Below are 21205 nucleotides of genomic sequence, written 5' to 3' on the forward strand. Positions count from 1 at the left end.
TCGTGATCGTCGCCGCAAGAAATATCAACGACAATGTTTCTCTTCTTCTTCTTTCTTTTGCGTGCAGGACGGAGCCTACCACAAACGATATACCCGATAAATTAGGAGGCCCAGTTTCACACGGTCGTTAGTGCGCAGTAAGACTCGTCGATGTCGCATCGTGATGCAGAAGCTGGTAAAATGGAAGGTGTATACCCTGCTCGGCTTACGAACTAAAAGTGTTATCATTCGGGGCACAGAGTAGCGACAACACCTGAGCATCGGGATGGTGAGTTCGTTTCCCGAGTGTTGGGGCATTCTAAGAAGTAGACATCAGCATGCTGTGTGTTCTCAACAGTAACTGGAAGAGGTTTCAGTGGCACATTCTGCAGGAAGCGAAACGCACATGCGCTCGTACACATAGATTTAGTTAAAGAAACGCAGAGAGAGAGAGAGAGAGAGAGATTTTAATTAGAGAAAAGTGCAGGTCAGGTTGAGTGATGTGACTCTAGCTTGCTGCTCCACGCTGGAAGAAAATTTTGTAGGAGTGACAGAGATAGGGTAGGAAGATGAAGGTGGTATGGGAAAGATGATGATAGCCGCTGCACAGTCTGTTCGCGTGCAACCTGCAGGTTACGCTTCACGGGAAGTGGCATGATTAATTTGGAACACCCCGCAACTGCGTTTCTCTGAGTGTAAGTGTTGCTCTGCGATTCTAAACTCAATCAAATAATGAATGTAATACTTTTGTCTAAGATCAGCCCAACGGCAAAAAGAAAAGAAATGAAAGACGGCACCATCCGTTACATATTTGCGTAATATACTCGTCAAACGCGGACGCGACCAGATGTTCTAGGCATCGAAATAACCGAAAGGTTCCTCATGCAACAGTGCACTTAAACCGGCTACTTACTTTTATACCGGAGACCACATCGTCATCGGACACTGTGAGAAGTCACGACATGCACTGATACATTTTGGAACGTATACTCTCGCAGCGAAGCGTCCCTCTGGCTTCCCTAGTGTGGCGACTGTCACGTGCATGCTGGGCTACGCAATTTCCGCTTCACTGCACAGAACTAAGGGACGCCTCCGAAAGAAACGTAGAGCAAGACCCTCGCGGTCCGCGGAAAGAAATTAATGCGGTCTCGAAAAACGCAAGAGGTAAGCGAACCCGGCATCGAAAAGAGTCGTCCTCTATCGCCGCTTCTACAGAGCGCGCCGAACGCTTTTCAACGCGCGTCCAGTCCACCCGCCGTCCCTCCCCCTTCTCGGTCAGTCAGTCGGCGGGCAATCGCCACCGGGTCGCTACAGGAAAGGGCGACAGCGTATAGCTAGACTAATGACTGGGGACGCTCGGGCCACTGGCAGTATATAAATGCCATCCCGGGCAAGGCGAGGGCCAAGGCCTACCAACCTGCCTACCTACCTGGCCCCCCCGCTCAGCTTAAACGATATCTCCACTCGCAACAAGAGACCGCGCACGGCGGAGCCGAAGAAATATGACGGGTTGTCATAACCGGACCCGGGTGACAGCTTTACTTGGGCTAATCCGGCTGAAAAATCGGGGCCGGCAGTTGAGCATGCGATGCAATCGTTGAAGACCTATTTCCTCGCCGCCGCACTGCGCGGACGATGTCTTCGCTTTTGTTTCTAACCCCACTTTCTCTGTTTGCTTCCGACATTCCGCGAACTTTCCTCCTCACTTTCTCGAGCAGTGGCGAGGCATGCGGCGCACATAGTACGCTGGCTGCACACGTCGAAGGTGTACGACCCTCTTAGCGTGACCCGAGGCGACCTATGTGGCAGTGGGCTAGACATCGAAGCGGATGGAAAAGAAAGAAAGAAAGAAAAAAACCTAGTTCGTGTCTTCTTCTTCCTCGAGCCGGTATTCTTCAACTTTTATAGCTCCACGAGATGCCTCATGATTCATTGAGATTGAGGTACGGGTGGCGGAGACCAGAATGGAAGGAGGGCGGGGAGGCCACCTCTGCTGCCCTGTGTTGTCCAAGGGAAGAGGAGTGCAACGGAGGCAGAGCGCGACTCAGTTTCCAATGGTTTCCAAGCTTACAATCGGAGCTGACAAGCTCAGCTGGTTCACGCGCGTGGTTTCGAGGAAAAATTCCGACAGGGAGTACTTGGTGGCCACTTCACGGGCCCGCTGGACGGCCCATTGCTGGTCGGCGAGTAGCGAGCCTCTGCGGGAGTTCTCCCATGCACTTGTCCGAGGTAGAGACGGGAAGGGTCCGCATCGTACGTACATGACATTCATAGTAAACAAAAACACATTGCATTTCAAGGAACGGCTTTTATTAGCTTTCTTAGCCCTTTAAGGACGGAAACGCGACTGACGTCGAGCCCAAACTAGCAAAAAAGACGGGACGAGAGCAGCTCGTGCAACACTTTTTTGGTCTTTCGTAGACGCCTGAAGACGATCTGAGCTCCTGTACCACTCTGCGCCTCATTCAGATGGCGGGCTTTATTTCGTGCTTGTCGTAAATAACATCAGATGGTGCACCGAACTGTTGAAGTGTGAAGTTTGGAGCATAGACTCACTTGTGTGCAGTGACGCCCACCTCTGTTACAGTGTGGAAACTCTTCTTCTTAGTAAATTTCACCATTCTGACAAAATTTCTTTGCATCGTCTTGCTTTATATTTCGATCAGAATCGTTTGAACGTGATGTTAGGGAGGTACACTAACTTGGTGCGCAGAGAAGTCCACTTTTGTTACAATGTAAAAACAAAACAAAAAAGAATTATTTCCTAGTAAAATACACCATTCTGGTAGCACATCTTCGCATGGTCTTGCTTTACATTCCTGAGGTCAAAGGCGCGTAGACGATGACACACATAAGAGAGGTACACACACACCCTGTGTGTCTACCTCTCTTACGTGTGTCGTCGTCTAAGAGCCTTTCAACTCAGAATATGCTAAAATAACACGCCCAGTTTTCCATCCTAACGTCAAATGATTTACATGATCATCGAAATCATCTGCACGGGGAATAAAATTCCATCTGTTTTGCAAGTTCTCGTTTTTCTTTTTTTTTTTATCGTCCTTAGTGAGTTAAAGACGGTTCGGCTCCTCCTTAAGGGACACTAAAGAGAAAATCTCAGTCGACTTAATTTGATAAAGTAGTATTTAAATACTCTACTTTCGTTGATTTAGCAGTAATAGATTCATTACTATAGGAGAAATTAGGATGGTTTAGAAGTAACTTACCTAAGCGACATTGCGCACGCAGGAACCCGAACTCCTTTGTAGGCCCTGTGGGTTCTTTTGTATTTTCTTTGCGTTCTTTCGTAATGTCAGTGGTTTACGCCCCCTAGCTTTGAGTATGCATTATCTAAAGCTCTCTAATGATAGTCAAAGTTTCAATGTTGAATTTCGCGCCGAAACCCCAGGGCCAACTCGTCATAGTGACGTCAAGAATGACAGTATTTTCTTATTTCTCGAGCTCAAGCTCAGCTCAAGGGGTTACACTCAGAATGCTACAGACAGACACATACCCCACTCAAAACAGATTACACCATTACATGCCCGAGCTCTACGACAAGTCTCATTGCACCAATTGCAATACATCCCTTAACGTACATCATTTACTCTGGCCGTGCTCGCAAGCTCACGTAAACTACGACCAGGACAAGCGCAAGTTTGAAGAGGCAATCCGGAGTGAAGAACTCGCTCTCCAACTCTGGGCCGTGCAGCAGGTCCACGACGCCGCCAGGAAACTCAACCTCCCGGTTCCGTCGTGGGAGACGCCCACTCCATGAGAGCCCAAAGCTCTCGTGGCCTGCAGGACCTGAATAAAGTTGATTTCCTTCCTTCCTTCCTTTCTTATTTCTCTTTTCTTTTTGCATTTCAGCCATTGTGATTTAGTAAAAATTCTTAAAACTGCCTAAGTTCAATGTTTGGCCCTTTCGGAATACAATGTCATTCATCTTTGCCCATAAAAATTTAGCTATGCTCGAGGAAACGACGTTAAAATTTGTTACGTCATGTCTAGCTTGTGCGGAAATTTCAGACAGCGCGGCGACCCTTCTTTCATTTTTGCGTCTTTTCTGGCTTACCAAGCGTCTTCTCGCGGTCATGGTGATGTTCTTGGTATATTTGAAGGGTAGTTTACGAACACAGCTGAATATTTCTTTCTCTCTTTATTGTCCCTGTAAAGCCTTGTTCGTAATAAAATCTAACAGCGAAGAACGCACGGTTAAGTGCAGTTAGAAGCAGGTGTGGAAAAGTCCGTTTCGCTCGTAAAAACGGCCGGAAAGTATGAAAACGCTTGTTGCAGTTAGCACAGCTTTAGCGATAACAACAAATAACTGCAGCTTTCTTTTTTATTTATTTCCTTCTCTACGGAGTAGCGATCTGCAAATTGCCATCAACGATTGCGCAACCTGATTGCTTTAGGACGCTTCCGTGGTCTTCGAAATTTGCCACCAATTCGACGTCTACGTGCGCACGGAGGTACGGGAACGGAGACAACGGCATGATGCCCGTGGCGCCATCTGAAGGCGAAGGAGCGCACCACGGCGCAAATAGCAGAGCGATCGTTCTGCGCTTGTAATAGCTCGCGGCACGGAAACTCAATTAGGCAACGCTCCGAAGCACCATTTGAGTTTATTGTCAGATGACGTCATGAAATAGATTTCGCAAATATAATATGTGTGTGCGTGTGTGGGGGAGGTCACACAGGGACTCCACAGGTGTATATAACGAAGGCGGAGGGGAGGGGGGAACTTTCGCTTTTTCAACGTGGGCACCCGTAGCCAGCACACTGTCGAGTAAAACAAAACAGATGAGGCCAATAAAGCTTTTTTATTATGAATCGCCTGCTTCTGTAATGAGGATTGTTTTGCGCAGAGTTACTGTACATGCTACCAAAGGTAGCATTCGTACCATATACAGTAACTCTAGTCTTTCGTGCTTCGCAGAGACGTCACTTGCGTTTCATGCAAAAACGATGATGGTACCTTGGTCTGAGTGTCGAAAGTGCAAATTGCCTGGGGCCGTCTAACGATGTTTGAAAACACTAAAGCTGCATTGCTATATTTAACTTATGGTATGGAAAGAGGTTCGAATAAACAAGCCTAATTTAACCGATGCGTTATGGTTCACAACTTATAACTGATAATCAGGTATGGTAAATATAGCAACTGCTGCCGCTGACGCTTATTCAAGCACTTCAATTCAATGCAATGGCAATCCGAAATGCTCAAAATTATATACAGGTTCCTTCGTTTTCTGGTAAAAACAGATAATTCCCGATTTTGCACCCCGAACAAGATTTATGAAAGTTGGGTTAAACTAGATTTCTCGACGAAGTTTGCTGTTTCGTACAGGATAATAACAATGAATGAAGGGAAAAACAGACATCCACCCATTCGTAGCTATTGCTACAAAGGAAACCCATACGGGTTCCTCGAGAAAAAAGCCTCAGGGTTGAAGAAAAATTCGTCCTGGTCCGGGACTCGAACACGGGATCACCGCCTTTCCGGGGCAGCCGCTCTACCATCTGAACTAAGCAGGCGGCTAGCAGATGGCAGGGCGAAGTCGAATTTGTCGACAACACGAAGCAAAGGCAAGTGTTTGACGTAGTAGTTCTGCGGAAACCCGCAAGGTGGAGAGAAGTAATGAATAAAGGGAAAATCAGACATCCACCCGTTCGTAGCAATTGCTACGAACGGGTGGATCATTGTAGCTCTGACGTTGGTCGGCATTTCGAAAGGTAGCTGTGATGTTGAAAAGACGTTTACTCAACTACGTCACATTCAGGCAGGGGTAGCTTAATCGTCTAGTTGGTGTTCTACTATTGTTGTTGCAAGCGCGTATATCTGGAACCAGTAAAACAGGACGACAACAGACAAGTATTAAAGCCGGCATGTCTACGATGGACGTAGAAATGCTCCCTGTGCATATTTTCCCAACGCGTTTGATCGTGTGCACATTGCCGCCTCATATCAAAATTATCTGCACGAAAATTAGACTCGTGTACATTGACATGGATACGTAACTTTCTATCTAATCGAGAGCAATTAACTTCTGTTAATGCCTTCAATTCCCCCAAGTCTAACGTTACTTCTGGTGTGCCACAAGGAAGCGTCCTTGGGCCTCTATTGTTTCTAATCTATATAAATGATCTGCCTAACAACATATCGTCTTGCATACGAATATTCGTCGATGATTGCATAGTCTACCGTCCAGTAACTAATAGTGATGATCATATAGCGCTCCAACGGGACCTAGAGATAGTGAACCAGTGGTGTACAACTTGGCTCATGACAATAAACGTGTCAAAATGTAAAACAATGTCTTTCACCCGTAAAACTGTTAATTCGCAGTTTATCTACCACATTAACAATAGTATTATATCCCCGTCTACAAAATATAAATATCTTGGCGTGCACCTTACGCCTAACCTATCATGGTCTAAGCACATTACGTGTGTCTGTGCCAATATTGGTCAAATAGGAAAACTTTAAAAATTGCATCCTTCCTATTTAAAAGCCTAAATTTACCCGCCATGTCACGCGTAAAAATTAGTATCAGGTCCACTCGGACATTTCATATTTATTTTTATCCTTTTTTTTCTCCCACTCTCTTCTGGAATCATTTAATCCCATTCCCCATCCCTATACAGAGTAGCATGCCAGCGGTTATATACGCGCCGGCAAAATTCTCTGTTTTTATAATAAAGAGCCCTCTCTCTCTCTCTCTGTGCCAATGCATCTAAATCATTGGGTTTTTTGCGCTGGAACTGGCGCAGCGTTCCATCTGCCTTTCGCAAAATGGCTTACTTAACGTTCGTTCGACTACAGCTTGAGTACGCGTCTCCCATTTGGCCTGCACACCAGCATTACTTAATTGAAGCGCTGGAAATCATACAGAATAGGACAAGTCGTTTCACTATTCATAATCACAGCGCCCAGTCTATGTAACGCATAACGCAGATCACAGCCGAACTATTATTGCAGTCTTTGAGCACTCGCCGTGATATTGCATTGCCATCATTATTCCATAAATTCATTCACTCTGACGGATTATCCCTGCCATACTCGAAACATCACGTCTTCATGTCGCACAGGCTGCACAATAATGTCAGCTATGTGCGCGTATATGGAGGGACACAAGCATTTAACTTTTCACCACTGCCTCGCGCTATCCGTCTCTGGAACAGCCTTCCGGGTAGAAATCATGATGCATTTTGCAGTAATTTGGTCAAACATTTCTCTCCACACTGTGCGTCAGGTTGAGTTAGTACACGGGTACTTATCAATCCCATTACGTTTGCGTTTTCGATGTATTGGCACACGTTATACCATATGCTTGTTTTCTGTTTTTTTTTTACATTACGCTGTGTATAACGTCCTAACGGAAAGTATCTTGCAGCTTTTATGTAATATTTCTTGTTGTTGTTCTTTTTTTTTTGCAATGCTTATCTGTTCGTTCATTTCTTTCATTTGTTTTTGACATCTTTCTGTACATATGTAAATTTCATCGTTTTGTGCCAATGTTTGAATCCCTTCATGCATCGGTATCTTTTTACCGATTCTATGTTGTGATAAACTGTACCATATGCCCCCTTCACGGTGTTCTTCGTAGGCCTGTTAGATCTTTCTAAATAAATAAATAAATAAATAAATAAATAAATAATGTACACCAACAAGGGCTCGTAAGACGAGAAAAAACACTACAACTCCTGCGAATCATGCCCTTGTACACTACAGTTTGTGCTTTCTTTTTTTGTTTACTTGTTTAAGAACGTGCAAAGAACAAACTAAAGAATGGATACCCAAATTCATGTCTATTTGTTGTTTTTGTTAATGAAGTTTCTTTTAAATGTATTATTAATGTATGATAACGAGGAATCGTTGAGATGAGTTCGTCACATGATTTGCCCGGACAGCTCTCTTCGTAATTACGCCTTCCTGTGAGTGATTTCGCTTGTTCAAAAAGAACATGTGTGTAAAAAAAGGAGACCATTGCTTGTGTTGTTTGTTTCTAAATGTGACCAGAAATATCCCGAACTTTCTTTCGGCTATCACACAACGAAGCCTCCGATTTCTTCTCGATTTTCGTGCGGGAGAACAAAATCCTTGATTTCTCCCCAGGCATGGCATGGCATGGCAAGAACTTTATTTTAGTCCAGAGAAACTAGGGTCCGAGGGCACAAGCCCCCGGGCTATGTTGGTGGCTCCGCCCACGTAGGCACCGGTAGGCCAAAGGCTTTCCCGATGTCGTGAGCTCTCCGGACGGCCAGGAGTTGATCTTGGAGGACATCGCTGGATATGCGCCGACTCCAGTCCTCCTCGCTGTTGAGATCCGAAGCCCTTTGGTTGGGGCACAGCCAGAACATATGATCAAATAGACACGGAGTGTGTCCGCAACTTTTACATTCCGCGGGAAAGTCCCGGTCAATTTTGTTAAGCACATAAGGTGTGGGATAAGATTTAGTTTGAATCATTCTTAATGTGACTGCCTGAGCTCGGTTGAGCTTCTGATGGGGGGGAGGAAAAAATCTCCTGCCGTCCCTATAATGTGAGGTGATCTCGTGAAAAGTAGTAAGTGGGTCTTTGTAGGAGCCGCAGTCATCCTGGAGCAGTTCCTGATCTGATGCGCGGCATGTGAGATCTCGCACAGCAGAGTGAGCTTGCTCGTTAGGATTGCAGCCACTGGGGCTGACCGAGTGGCCCTGATGAGCCGGAAACCAGACTAGGTGTGAGCTATCCAGTTGGTCGTAATTATCAGTATTAATACTGTGTTTAAGTAACTTGTGTGCTTCAGCTGAGATGAAGCCGGCTGAGTAATTCCTAATAGCTGTACGGGAATCGGAGAAAATTGTGGAGCCTCTCCTCATTGTAATTGCAAGTGCTATGCTTGCTTCTTCGGCGGCATGAATGGAGCTCGTTCTTAGTGACGCCGCACTTATTAATTTACCGCTCTCATCGACCACGGCAATAGCGTAGCGGTTGCCCGATCCATAACGAGTCGCATCGACAAAAAGAGCTGAGCTGTGTTGTTGGTGCAGTTTACCCAGAATGCATTTGGCCCTGGCGTCCCTTCTGCCTTTGTTGTACACAGGATGAATATTTCTAGGTATGGGGTCCACAACTAATTGTGTGTCCACCTCCTTGGGTATTTTGAGCTTAGAGACGTCTCCTCCTCGAGGCAGTATTCCGACTTCATCTAGAATTTTACACCCTGACTTAGTGTTGGAGAGTCTTGCAATTTGTGACATCGAATGCGCCTCAATGAGCTCATCTATAGTGTTATGTAGTCCTAACTTGTTGAGGAGTTCGGTACTCGTTCCGTGCGGGAGTCCCAGAGCCCTTTTGAGTCCGGAGCGTATAAGTGCGTTTAGCTTAGCCTTCTCTCCTTTTCCCCAGTTCAGGTATGATGCAATGTACGTCACATGACTGATAAAAAATGCATGATATGCTCTGATGAGATTGTCCTCCTTGAGGCCTGCATTTCGGTTTGAAACCCTGCCCAGGAGCTTTAAAGTACTGTTGGCCTGACCTGTGAGACGGTTCAGGGCTGTAGCGTTACAGCTCCTTGCGTCAATGAGAAGACCCAGAATTTTTATTTGCTCTACTCTGGGTATGACCCGTCCTGTGTTGTCTGTGATTTTTATTGGCAGAGTTTCTAAAGGCACAAGGTTTCTAACACCTTGTCTCCCCTGTCTAAAAAGCAGCAGCTCAGATTTACTAGGTGATAGCCTGAGTCCGGTGCCCTTAAGGAAGGATTCTGTGGTGTCTACCGCTGCCTGTAGTGTCTGCTCTACTGCTGCGAGTGACCCCCTTGGGACCCACACTGTGATATCGTCAGCGTATATGACGTGCCCCAAGCTCGGAATTTTGGACAATTCCTCCGAGAGCCTGTGCATGGCAATGTTAAAGAGGAGTGGGGACAATACTGAACCTTGTGGTGTGCCGTTGTTGCCTAAATTGTATGGACCACCTGTGACTATCCCGAGTTTGACCCGAGCTGTCCGATTAGCTAGAAAGGACCTCACATAATTGTAAAAATTGCTTCCCAGGTTCAAGGTTGAGATTTCATGTAGGATATGTTTATGTGCAACCGTATCAAATGCTTTGTTAAGATCCAGACCCAGGATGCCCTTTACGTCCCTGCTAGGGTCGTCAATAATAGCCCGTTTGATCATGAGCATGGCGTCCTGTGTGGATAATGCCTTCCGAAAGCCTATGAGATTGTGCCTGAAAAGCTCCTGGTTTTCTATGTGTTCTATTATCCTGTTATGAATAGCATGTTCGGCTACTTTGCCAATACAGGATGTAAGTGATATGGGCCTGAGGTTCTCCTTTGTTAGTGGTTTCCCGGGTTTCGGTATAAACGTCACCTTGGCCTCCCTCCATTCCGGTGGGACAGTGCCGGATCTCCAGTGACTATTAATTTTGACCGTGATTATGTCTATGGCATCATCATCCAGGTTTCGCAAAAGTTTATTTGTGATGCCATCCAGACCCGGGGCAGATCTCCCATTTAAATTAAAAAGTACATGCCTTACCTCAGCTGCAGAGAAGTCACTGTCCAAGTCCGGTTGCGATATTCCGGAGTAAGGTTCGCTTACTTCTTCTTCGTTTTCATATTCATCTTTAAGTGGCAGGTACATGTGTGCGAGGTCGTTTGCGACCTCTCTTGCTGTCCGCCCTATAGCTATCTGTTTATTGACGAGTCTGTTTATGGCGAGGTTTGTAGTACCTCTGGAGAGCTTGTCATTAAGTAGGCTCTTCAATAGATTCCATTTGCCTCCTCTGCGCAATCTGCCGTCTGTTTCTGAGCAAGTTTCGTCCCATTGTTGACATGAAAGCTGAGCCGCGTATGTCTCGATATCACGATTAACTTGGGCAACCTTGGCTCTAAGTCTTCTATTGAGTCTGTGACTCTTCCATCTGGTTAGGAGAGAATTTTTCGCTTCCAGCATGTGAGCTAGCTTGGAGTCCATTTTTGGGACTTCGATTTCTGTTGAGACTGCTTTAGTAGCTTTCTTAATCGTTGCCTTTAGTTGATCTAAGAGCTCCTCATAAGATTCGTCATCTATGCTGGTTTCCTTACGCAACTTTTTCTCCCCAGCATTGTCTTAAAATACCGATCAATTTTTACCCTCTGAATTGCAACGAAGTATAGGATTCGTAAACGAAGGACCTTAAATTGAACTCTGTGTGATTTGCAATCGCACTCTAGGTGAAGGCCGGACCCCGGCTGAAACATCGAAATGAATTGTTTGTTCTTGCCTTTTTACGTGCGTCTACACTTTTCTTTATGTATTAAACACGGATCCGGTGATCTACTTCCTTCACACACACATATATATATATATATGGAAAGAGAGAGGGTCAGTGATATCCCCTATACTCCCCCCCCCATCGAGCATTAGTACTAGTTGGTACGCCACTGCGGCACAGAAGGTTCTGTGATTGGTCTAGCCGGTACACATTGAAGTGCTTGAACAAATGGAATAAAAGGATCAGGGAAATACTCCCCTACTCCGGAGTCATAGCTACATTTATACTAAGCAGGATGGAGATCACACCCCAGCTTGCACGGTATAAACTTCGAGTGTTTCTCCAGCGCTGTGGTGTCGTACTCTTCATTTTGAGCCGTGTTCTGCTGGTCTAGCTTCTCAATCTGTATGTGTGCGTACGTGTGTGTTTTCGGCTTTTGGTTACTGATAGCGCAATTAACTGCTCCTTGGAATAGGGAGTGCTACCTGCTAGAATCAGTGTTCCTTCAGAAGACGCCTAAGCAGTACGCGCCATATGTACCTCGTCTACTTCTCATTTAACCGAAGTTAAGTCTTAGTACATCAAGTACTACAACATTGCCGGATACGAATGTCCCGTTTCACTGCTTCGTAATGTACAGTCGACCAAAAAAGTTTACGGACCATGGGATCTCAGTAAATTCAAAATATACGAGCAGCCTTTAAAAGCAGCCAGTAAAATTGTGCATCACAATGTTGTTCGCATATGCCACAAAAGGCTAAAAATGGGAATACCAGGCTGTGTTTTGAGACTGAGGAGACATTCAGCTTTGTGTCAGATCTCTTGGCCCGTGAACTTTTTTGGTTGACTGTACACAGCGAGGTCTAGCAAACAGCACACATGTTGTCGAGAAAATAGCAGAAAATACCGTGAAGTGAAAAAAAAAAGCGCATGAGCCTTCTCGTCGAATTATGCCCCACTACGTCAAACTATAATTGACAAGTGTGGTGCGTATTCTGTCAAGTGCGCTTCTGCTATATATTGTATATTCTAGAAGCAAACGAAACCCATATACTGGCACAAGTAAGAAGAAGGCGTAGCCTTTCGTGAAACTTACCCCTCAGAAGTGCTTTGGAAAGGCTTCCAAGATGCAAAAGCAGCATTCTCGTCACGTTGCCATATGGTTAACTACATACTAATGCGTACACGGTCAAGCATCTTGCATTATATAAGCACGAGTAAAATTTCTCCTAAGATCTCTTAAGAAATCTATTAAGGTGTTTTGTCTCTCTTAATTGCGGTCCTGCCTTTCCGAGGTGTGTGTCCCTTCCCAACAGAAAATAAGCGTGGAATCTTTCCTTTTCTCTTGCTGAGAGTAGATGACAGAGGCCAAGTAAAAAGCAACCCCAACAAACACATGCGATAAACTCTGACGCGTTTCCGCAGAGGCGACTTGGCCGCCTCGACTTTGAAAGGCGAGGTGACTCGCGGTCTGTCACTCATACTGCACAGTGCCCCCCACACTTTATCAGCTAGCGGTCCCGGACGCTTTTGGTCAAGGGTGGCTCGGCTTGAGGGGAAAACAGCATTTATTCGGCCGGCACCTGATCGGGTCTGCTATCGGCTCGAGAGGGACTGACTCCCAGCTGGACTCCGGCGTGAACTTTTTATCTGCGCGCGCGCGAAACGCCGCGCCGTTTGAGTGACGGGACCGGCGATTTCCGGAAGCAAAGTAGCATACTGGATATCGCGTATCCTACCCCGCCGTTCTGTACTTCTACGCTATATATCAACCTCGCATCTGGGCCGGGTTACCACTGTGGTTTATCGAGAAGTTCGACGGGGCTATAGTTCTGCAGAACATATATATATATATATATATATATATATATATATATATATATATATATATATATATATATATATATATATATATATATATATATATATATGGAGGTGCAGTACCAGCTTCTTCTTCAGATGATAAGCAACGCATGGTTTCATTTGGCACCCACCGAAGGAGAATTGTAATGGATTCGCTACGTCAGCTTCTTATGTTCAAGAGTATATGACAGTGGAATACCGATGCGTCAAGCGTTCTCCGAGTCTCATTTGAAACAATTAATGCCGCAAACCAAGGGGTTAAGGCACTGAACACGGTACCCTAAGGTAAGAAAATAAATTATTGGACCAAACGCTCATCAAAGGGCTTCTAAACATCACCACGTTCCACCGTCCGCCAGGGGCACGTGAGTGCCTGTCGCAAAGAGGAGCGCCTTTCTTGGAAACATAGACGATCGTCGATGGGCGACCAATAGCAAAACCTTTATCTAAATAAATGTGTTTATAAAGTGGGCGGTTTAGTTTATGTTTGATCGAAGCAGCGTTGTGTTGTGTGAATTCAAGGTAGCTCTCAACAGAAAACGCAATTGAAGAAAGGACTCCCGGAATGAGACGCCTATAAAGATGTGTGAAACGTGTGGAACCTTGTCCTTCTTTACATATTTCCTAAATTTTGATTGCATTTCAAGGACTGATAACACCCGCCTTATCCATGTCTTTATCCATCGACACTAGTTATCCTCTACAACAATGACATGGTTTGTGCATTCCTAAATTCAATCGTTCTCTTCATTTCTATCTCGTCAATGCCCGTTTAGCGCCAGACTGCAAGCGAGAACCGTCAAGCCTTTTAAACTTACAAACAGGCGACCCGCAGCTGCCAAATGGGCGACCCGCTGCCAAATGGCTTCCGAATTGCCACTGAAAATGCATTATGCAGTTATCCTTTCCCACACCTTCATTACCCTCCCGCCTTTTTTTTTTATTTTAGAACAATAGCACCGCGTACACGGAGACAAGCAATCACGCAGTGGCGTTCAGATTTCTAAGTGCAGCGCACTTGGCGTATTCAACGGCGATGGTTCCCGTGAGACTCGCGCCGGCCTCGCAACCCGTAGCTACCCATAGCAACCGCCGCGTGACAGGGTTTGACGTGAGCAGACAGAGCTGCGACAGCAGGCCGCGGCCATATATGTCCCTGCATATAGAAACCGCACAAAAGCCGCAGCGAAGAGACGCAGTCGCTCATATTCGCATAACAATGGAAAAGAACGCGCTCCTTCTCTTTCCGTTCGCGAAGCATCGAAAAGCACGGCGCACAACCGAGCGCGGACATCAGCTCGATACCGCCGTCACGCCGATAACGAAGCGGCGGTCCAGCGTTTAGCTAAAGGACGGCTAAAAAATTAAGACAAAAAACATACAGCGATGCGTATGCAGATAAGGAACATGGGTTGCGCAGCCAACGAGAAATTGCAAAGTCACACGCGACGTCACGGAAGAAAAGAAACACAGAACTGAAAACGCCTGATTTCATACGGACGCTCCGTTGGAAAAAGGGGGGGCGGATTGGAGGCACTCTTCGCAAACCTCCCCTTCGTTAGCGCCGAATTGTCCCGACAGTCCGTAGTGAAGTCCCCCTTCACCCACCACCACTCACTACCACCGGGATCCGTCTCCCTTTCTGTCTTTCTATCCTTGTTTTCCTTCATTTTTACGTTTTTTCCCTTGAAATTTGTTTCTCTCCACGCATGAGCTGGCCCACATGGCAGACCGCTACTCAAAAAAGTGAGGCTCAAGCGACAGCAAGGGAGAGAGAGACATTACAAAGTCCCCGAGTGTCCCGGGGGAGTGCTTCTCGGGGCCACTTCCTCTCTCAATGAACGGTCGGAAAACGACGGCGGCGGTTTTTTGAAACGAGTCCTCAGGGAACAAACCGAAGCTAAGTGGTATACCGGCGTTTCGGGTCACGCCCTCTAATTGTGAATTCGGAAATGGGAGGGGAGCAGTGGGCGCGCGGAAGCGATCGGAGCGAGAGGTGTACTATATCGAGAGGCACGGATGGATGCGGTGAAGAACGCGAGCGTTCGAAAACGACGCGCTAAAAAAAAAAAGAAAAAGCACGAAACGGTATAGGGGAATGTCAACGCCGCTTCTATGAAGAGGCCAAGCCGGCGTCGTGTCCTATTTATCTTTTTATTTTTTTCCCTCGCGGAAGAAGTCATGCGAGTGCCTTTCTAGGCCCCCTTCCGTTAAAACTAGGTTTAACCGCGACGGGGGAGAGCTTTCTCGTTCAGAAGAGGCAAAAGAGGGAAAAGAGGAGCGTCAATGGCACAATGAAGTATAGCAGACGCGCACGGCCTGCCCTCTGTCGGCGAAAAGACGTGAAGACAGCTCTATAGTGAACCGGCTACTTGTAGTTCACTTCTTGGGCAGCAGGGAGCGCGCCAGGCGCATTCCCCACAAACGGCTGTGAAGCGGCCGCTCGCTGTTGTCATATGCAGGAACGCCGAGCGACAGTTTCCTGCATTTTTTTTTCTCTTTCTCTTCTGTGCTTGAGCTGTGCATGTCTGTCAACAGAAACGAAGGGTCATCCGTATCTCAAGGGGGCGTATCACGCCCCACCTTCTCCACGCGTGACTGCAAGCTGTCAGCTCTGGACAGCTGCACGCCGTGTCGTTACAGCGACTTGCTGGAGAAAGCGCAGTACTCAACGCAGAGTCGTATTGGTGTTTGAGGCCGCAGATGTAGCAGTACGGTAACTTTTGAGTGCTCGCCGCCTAGTCGATCTATACAACGAAATGAATGGACAGGAGGAATAAGCGGCACGCAAATAACTATTTCAAGGCACTGTGTGTACAACACACAAAGTGCCTGAATTGTTCGTATGCACACCAAGATAACACAGCGAGGTCGGAATTGCCCATCGAAAATTATTCGCATTGAAGGCGTGCTGCACATATGTTGGGGCGCTTATGATTGGATCTATTCTGCAAGAAATATACGCGAAGTATGATGAAGAAACACCGTAACACAGGCCTCTGAGTGTTTTCTTTGTGGCACCTGTACGTGGTGATGTGGTGTATTCCCTTCTGTCGTTTTTGCCTTCTTTAGAGTAATGATTTCCGTCAACCAAATTTATCAAGTGGATGGCTCAGTTGGAATTCTCTTGCATGCTTGTGAGGTAAGGCTTAGCGCTCACATTTGTGGTCACAACCATCCCCACAGAAAATGTTTCTGAATTTTAGTCTGCTCGTCTGCGGTACGCGCTTTTATTGATGCTGAAAATCTAAGAGAAGCAATAAAATAATATTTTTCACAGACATAATTAGCTTCTGAATGGAATAGAGAAAAGAGACAAAGTGCGTGTCTCTCGATGCCCTAATAATTAAAGAGGCACTAAAGGAATAAATTAAGTCGAGCTAGATCAATAAAGTATTCATCCAGAAGTCTATCATTGTTTTCTGTGTCTTATATATCCCTTCGTTGCGTAGAAAATTGCCACCGAAAAGCTTGCTACGGCTCCTCAATTCCAATTTAAATCACCCGCGCCAACCCGAAGGAGTTGACGCATCTCCGCGTGACCTCCCTCTATACCACTCTCTACAAGTCAGCCAGTGCTGACGTCACACGAGAGGCTCCATACTCCACAACCAGCTGACGCCTCTCTGATTTCCCATTATCGTCATGTGCTCGCTTACGAAACCTTCATTCTCTCTACGAAGGACCAATTCGTGATTACAGAAGCCAAATCTTAAAACCTTGCTCCACATAATAATTTCCTTTAATGTCCCTCGGTGTCAAGCGCACGACCAAATTTAGCGTCCAGGTCCAATGGTGCCCAGCAGAATTCGTCATGGTTAAATATGCTAAACTGACAAAGAGCAAAAATAAATAAATAAATAAATAAAAAAATAAATAAGAAGGTCTGTGTAGACGTTTACAACTTGACAAGTCTGTGCTATATAAGCAAATGTGTAGAATTATTATTATTATTTGTTTTGAACACATATACAATTAACAGGAAAGGTAAAGCGAGGAGCAGGCTGGCAACTGCCACCGGAAGGGGCAAAACCCCTGCCTACTTTTCAGAAGCGAGGCGACAGCAACACAGAAATGGAAGATGGGAAGGAGGGGAGGAAAGAGGAAAGGAAGAGCAACAGGACAAATCTAAAGAATAAAGTAGAAAAAAATTTAATTATGGGGATTTACGTGCCAAAACCACTTTCAGATTATGAGGCACGCCGTAGTGGAGGACTCCGAAAATTTCGACCACCTGGGGTTCTTTAACGTGCACCTAAATCTAAGTACACGAGCGTTTTCGCATTTCGCCCCCATCGAAATGCGGCCGCCGTTGCCGGGATTTGATCCCGCAACCTCGTGCTCAGCAGCCCAAGAATAAAGTAGAACACAGTGCAGATCACACACGGTAGGGCCGGTCATTAAGGTCACGCTACTACAGAATCTTGAATAGAATATTTTCGACGCTACAAATGTGAACCTAAGTTAGTTCTCTCTAGAAAAGTAAGTAGAGCGCGATGAGCCTGATCCCGTTTAGACGCACAACCACTGGGGTATAAACATTCCTCGAGTGTCGCACACCGCAGGCCAAGGAGATGATAGTCTCTCACTAGGGACATGCGCTGCGCACTGAAAGCGGGACACTCAAATATAAGGTGCTGCAGTTTCTCACAGCAGCCACAAGACGTGCACGATGGACTTGCCACATGTCCTTGTCTGTATAAACGTTCGTGCACGTTCACGCAACCAACCCTCAGCTTGAGCAGTTGTGCTCTAGCGCAAAGAGGCAAGCCTCGACCGCGAACACGGGGCGGGCGTTCCATTTGCGACGCGCTGGTCTGGATGCTGCTTGAGTAGGTGTCGACGAATCAGCAGACGAGCGTCATCAAGCTTGCACACACATTCTGGGCAGTCACAGTTGTTATGAGCGCAAGTTGAAGCGAGCCGATCAGCCTCTCCATTTCCGATGATTCCTACGTGTGAAGGTATCCATTGCGCAACCAGAGATACCCCACGTGATGTAATTTTGCTCGCAGAGTCAGTAATGCTGCGCACAAGTGCACAATCAATCTCACTGCTTTGTAACCTGCTAAGGGCAGCACGGGAGTCCGTAAAGATGGCAACCTTCGATGTAGTTAACTACTCTTGCACGTATTTCAGTGCAACATTAATCGCTGCTAGCTCCGCAGTTGTTGACGAAGTTGGATGAGGTATTTGAAAGATACGCCGGTACTTGAGTTGAAGGGCAGCAAAAAGCTGCAGAGGCACCTTGAACGTCGTTGTGTACAGATGCATCTGTGAATACTTGAAGATAATCTGGAAACTTTTCGAACATGTGAGACTGAGTCAATTGGAATATTGCCGATGCAGGCATATCAGACTTTTTGTGCATGTCAGGGATTGTGAGGTAAATGAGGAATACGTGTTTCGTGACATCTTTTGGAGGCGGAGGCGTAACTGAAGCAGCATGTTCAGAAATGTCAGTGATATTCATAAATAATGCAGCCATTTTTCCCATGCCAGATAACGGGCCGTGAATGAGACGATCAAGAAGCGATTGACCACTCGATGCGCTGTGCAGACGCTCAATATGATACAGAGCTCTCTGGTCCGCTTGCAGCCTCAGGGGTAACTGATGCGCTTCAGTGAGTATTGCAACAGATTGCGCCTCACGAGGTAATCCAAGCATTAGTCGAAGGGCAACGCGATGATCTCGCTCCAGTTGGGCCATCAAACTAGGCGGTATGTTCAAAACTGGTAATGCGTACATCATGCCTGAGAGTACAGATGACTGGTACACCTGAAGAGCCGTTGTTTGGTCGCAACCAGCACCTTGAGCAGTCAAGGCGGCCACACACTTAAGGAGGCAGTGCGGTTTGCGTCGTACAGATTTAACGGCAGGACGCCAAGAGATGCGATCAGCCACAATTAACCCCAAATAACGGTGTTCGCACCCAGTTTATATTATTATTATTATTTGTTTTGAACACATATACACATATACACAGTTAACATGAAAGGGAAAGCGAAGAGCAGGCTGGCAACTGCCACCAGAACGGGCACAACGCCTGCCTCCTCTTCTGAAGGGAGGTGACAGCAGCACAGAAATGGAAGATAGGAAGGAGGGGAGGAAAGAGGAAAGGAAGAGCAACAAGACAAATCTAAAGACTAAAATAGAACACAGTACACTACGCACGTTGTTCTGCCAAGTTTCGACTATGCAGCCGGAATTAAAGTGACGCCGCGTCGAACAGCCTCCGCAATTATGAACCACATCCATGGCTAGTTCGCTATGCGGCTAATTGTGCTCTCCACGATGTGACGCCAAGTACAGCTGCACGCAACGGAAAACACGCATAAATATTGCCATGATACTGGCAAGGGTACAGGTGAGATTGACCCAAGCAGTCCGAAGGATTCGACAAAATGTCCGTACATATGGCACCTAGATTCGATACGATTTTATATATATGCACTGCTAGAGAAGAAAGCAGGAAAAAAATTTTTTTGGGGACTATGCTAGTATCCGCATGCAGTAAAAACACACTGAGCAATAATAATCCGTGGTTGCAACCGTTCAGTTTCTTCGAGAGAGTTGGCGGGAAACTCGCCCAACTGTCATATTGCAAATTGCAGCGCTCACGGAAATCTCGGGAAGGTGATGAGAAGCAACACTGCATTACTTCACGATTTATTTCCTTATATTTATTTACCTGGCATCAGCCTCCGCGTCTGGCAAGTCGCCAACGCCCAACCATGCATAAAATAAAACTCAAAACCGCGACGCACCAAAAAAAAAAAAAGAAAATGTATAGATTCTCGACAGCCGGTGTACGTACTATATAGTTCCAAGCCGCTGGACCGTTGCGTAGCGACCTACCGATGCATGTTTCCGATAAAGCAGCAGCTTTTTAACATTCGCGCCGCCAACCAAAAACACAGGCAAAGAGGAACCGGGAAAACGAAAAGCGCCGAAGCCTCAAATGAAGAGAGGATCGAAGGCGAGAGAATGCGCATAGTGAGCGACGGGGGCGGCGATTTTAATTTCCAGAGTTCAGCCAAAGGCGTACACCATAGCTTATATAGTATATGCCCTCGCCGCGCAGCTGAGGCGCAAGCCTTCGGTATCGATCGCGCGCATCGCACAAATTACCGTAATTATCGCGCGTCGAGCAGCCAGACGCACCGGATGAGCAGCGGACTAGAATTAACGTCCCAACGCGTCTAACGCTTCTTCGACTGCTTCCTCTCCACTTCCTCTTATTTTTTTTTGTAAACGTTTTGTGTTTCTTTACGAGGGTGCACTCTTCAATTCCGCGTTATGCTGCAGCTTCCGAGCGTGTCAGGGCTTACACTCTGTGTATGACTGTCTTCTCCGGGGCTTCGGCTTCGCGCGTCATTACTCCGCAGACGTCGAGGCTATCTGATCCGATCAGGCTTGAAGTGCGCGCGCACTTTCCTCGTCGATGAGAAGGAAGAAAGAAAATAAAGAAGATGAAGGAGAGATAGGCAAAGTCAGGAAGGAAAGGAGCTGATAAGAGAAGTTGAGGGGGGGTTGACGAGAGTGACGGTGGATGTACGTGAGACGCGGACTCGGGTGAAAATGTTTGAGTGTGTGTGTGTGTGTGCGCGCGCACAAGACTGGCGCGTGGACTCGCAGGAACGGAGATAAAGGCGAGACCTGATTGCTCGGGGCTCACGCTTGCGGAATGTGGAAGTGACAGGCCTTTGCACGTTTGGGGATGCGCGGTGTCTCTCCGCCAGGAGAAGGCAGGGAAGGATGGAGAGGGGGAGTGAAAGCAAGTGTGATTTGGGGTGGGCGCAGACACGTCCGCTGATGCGACCGCGAGATTAACATGTCACGCTTACGGAACGTCCACTACCGCGAGCCCGCGGTGCCACAGAGGTGCCGCTTGTGCTTGTGCGAAGCCGGAAAAGACGTCTTAATTTTAACTTGTCTTCCGGTTTTAAGACGCGTATACAGTCGGGGTGACGGCTAACGTGGGCGGGAATCGGCGCTCGTGTTCTGCGGCTTCGCATCGACTAAATGTCTCGTCGCAAGGAAGCGCTGGAAGCTCACGGTAAACCGGGTTCTGGCAACGCTTTACTTGAGCCTCCGTTTCGCAAACAAAAAGT

Source organism: Dermacentor albipictus, chromosome 5 (genome assembly GCF_038994185.2).
Source record: "Dermacentor albipictus isolate Rhodes 1998 colony chromosome 5, USDA_Dalb.pri_finalv2, whole genome shotgun sequence".
NCBI classification, from domain to species: Eukaryota; Metazoa; Arthropoda; class Arachnida; order Ixodida; family Ixodidae; genus Dermacentor; species Dermacentor albipictus.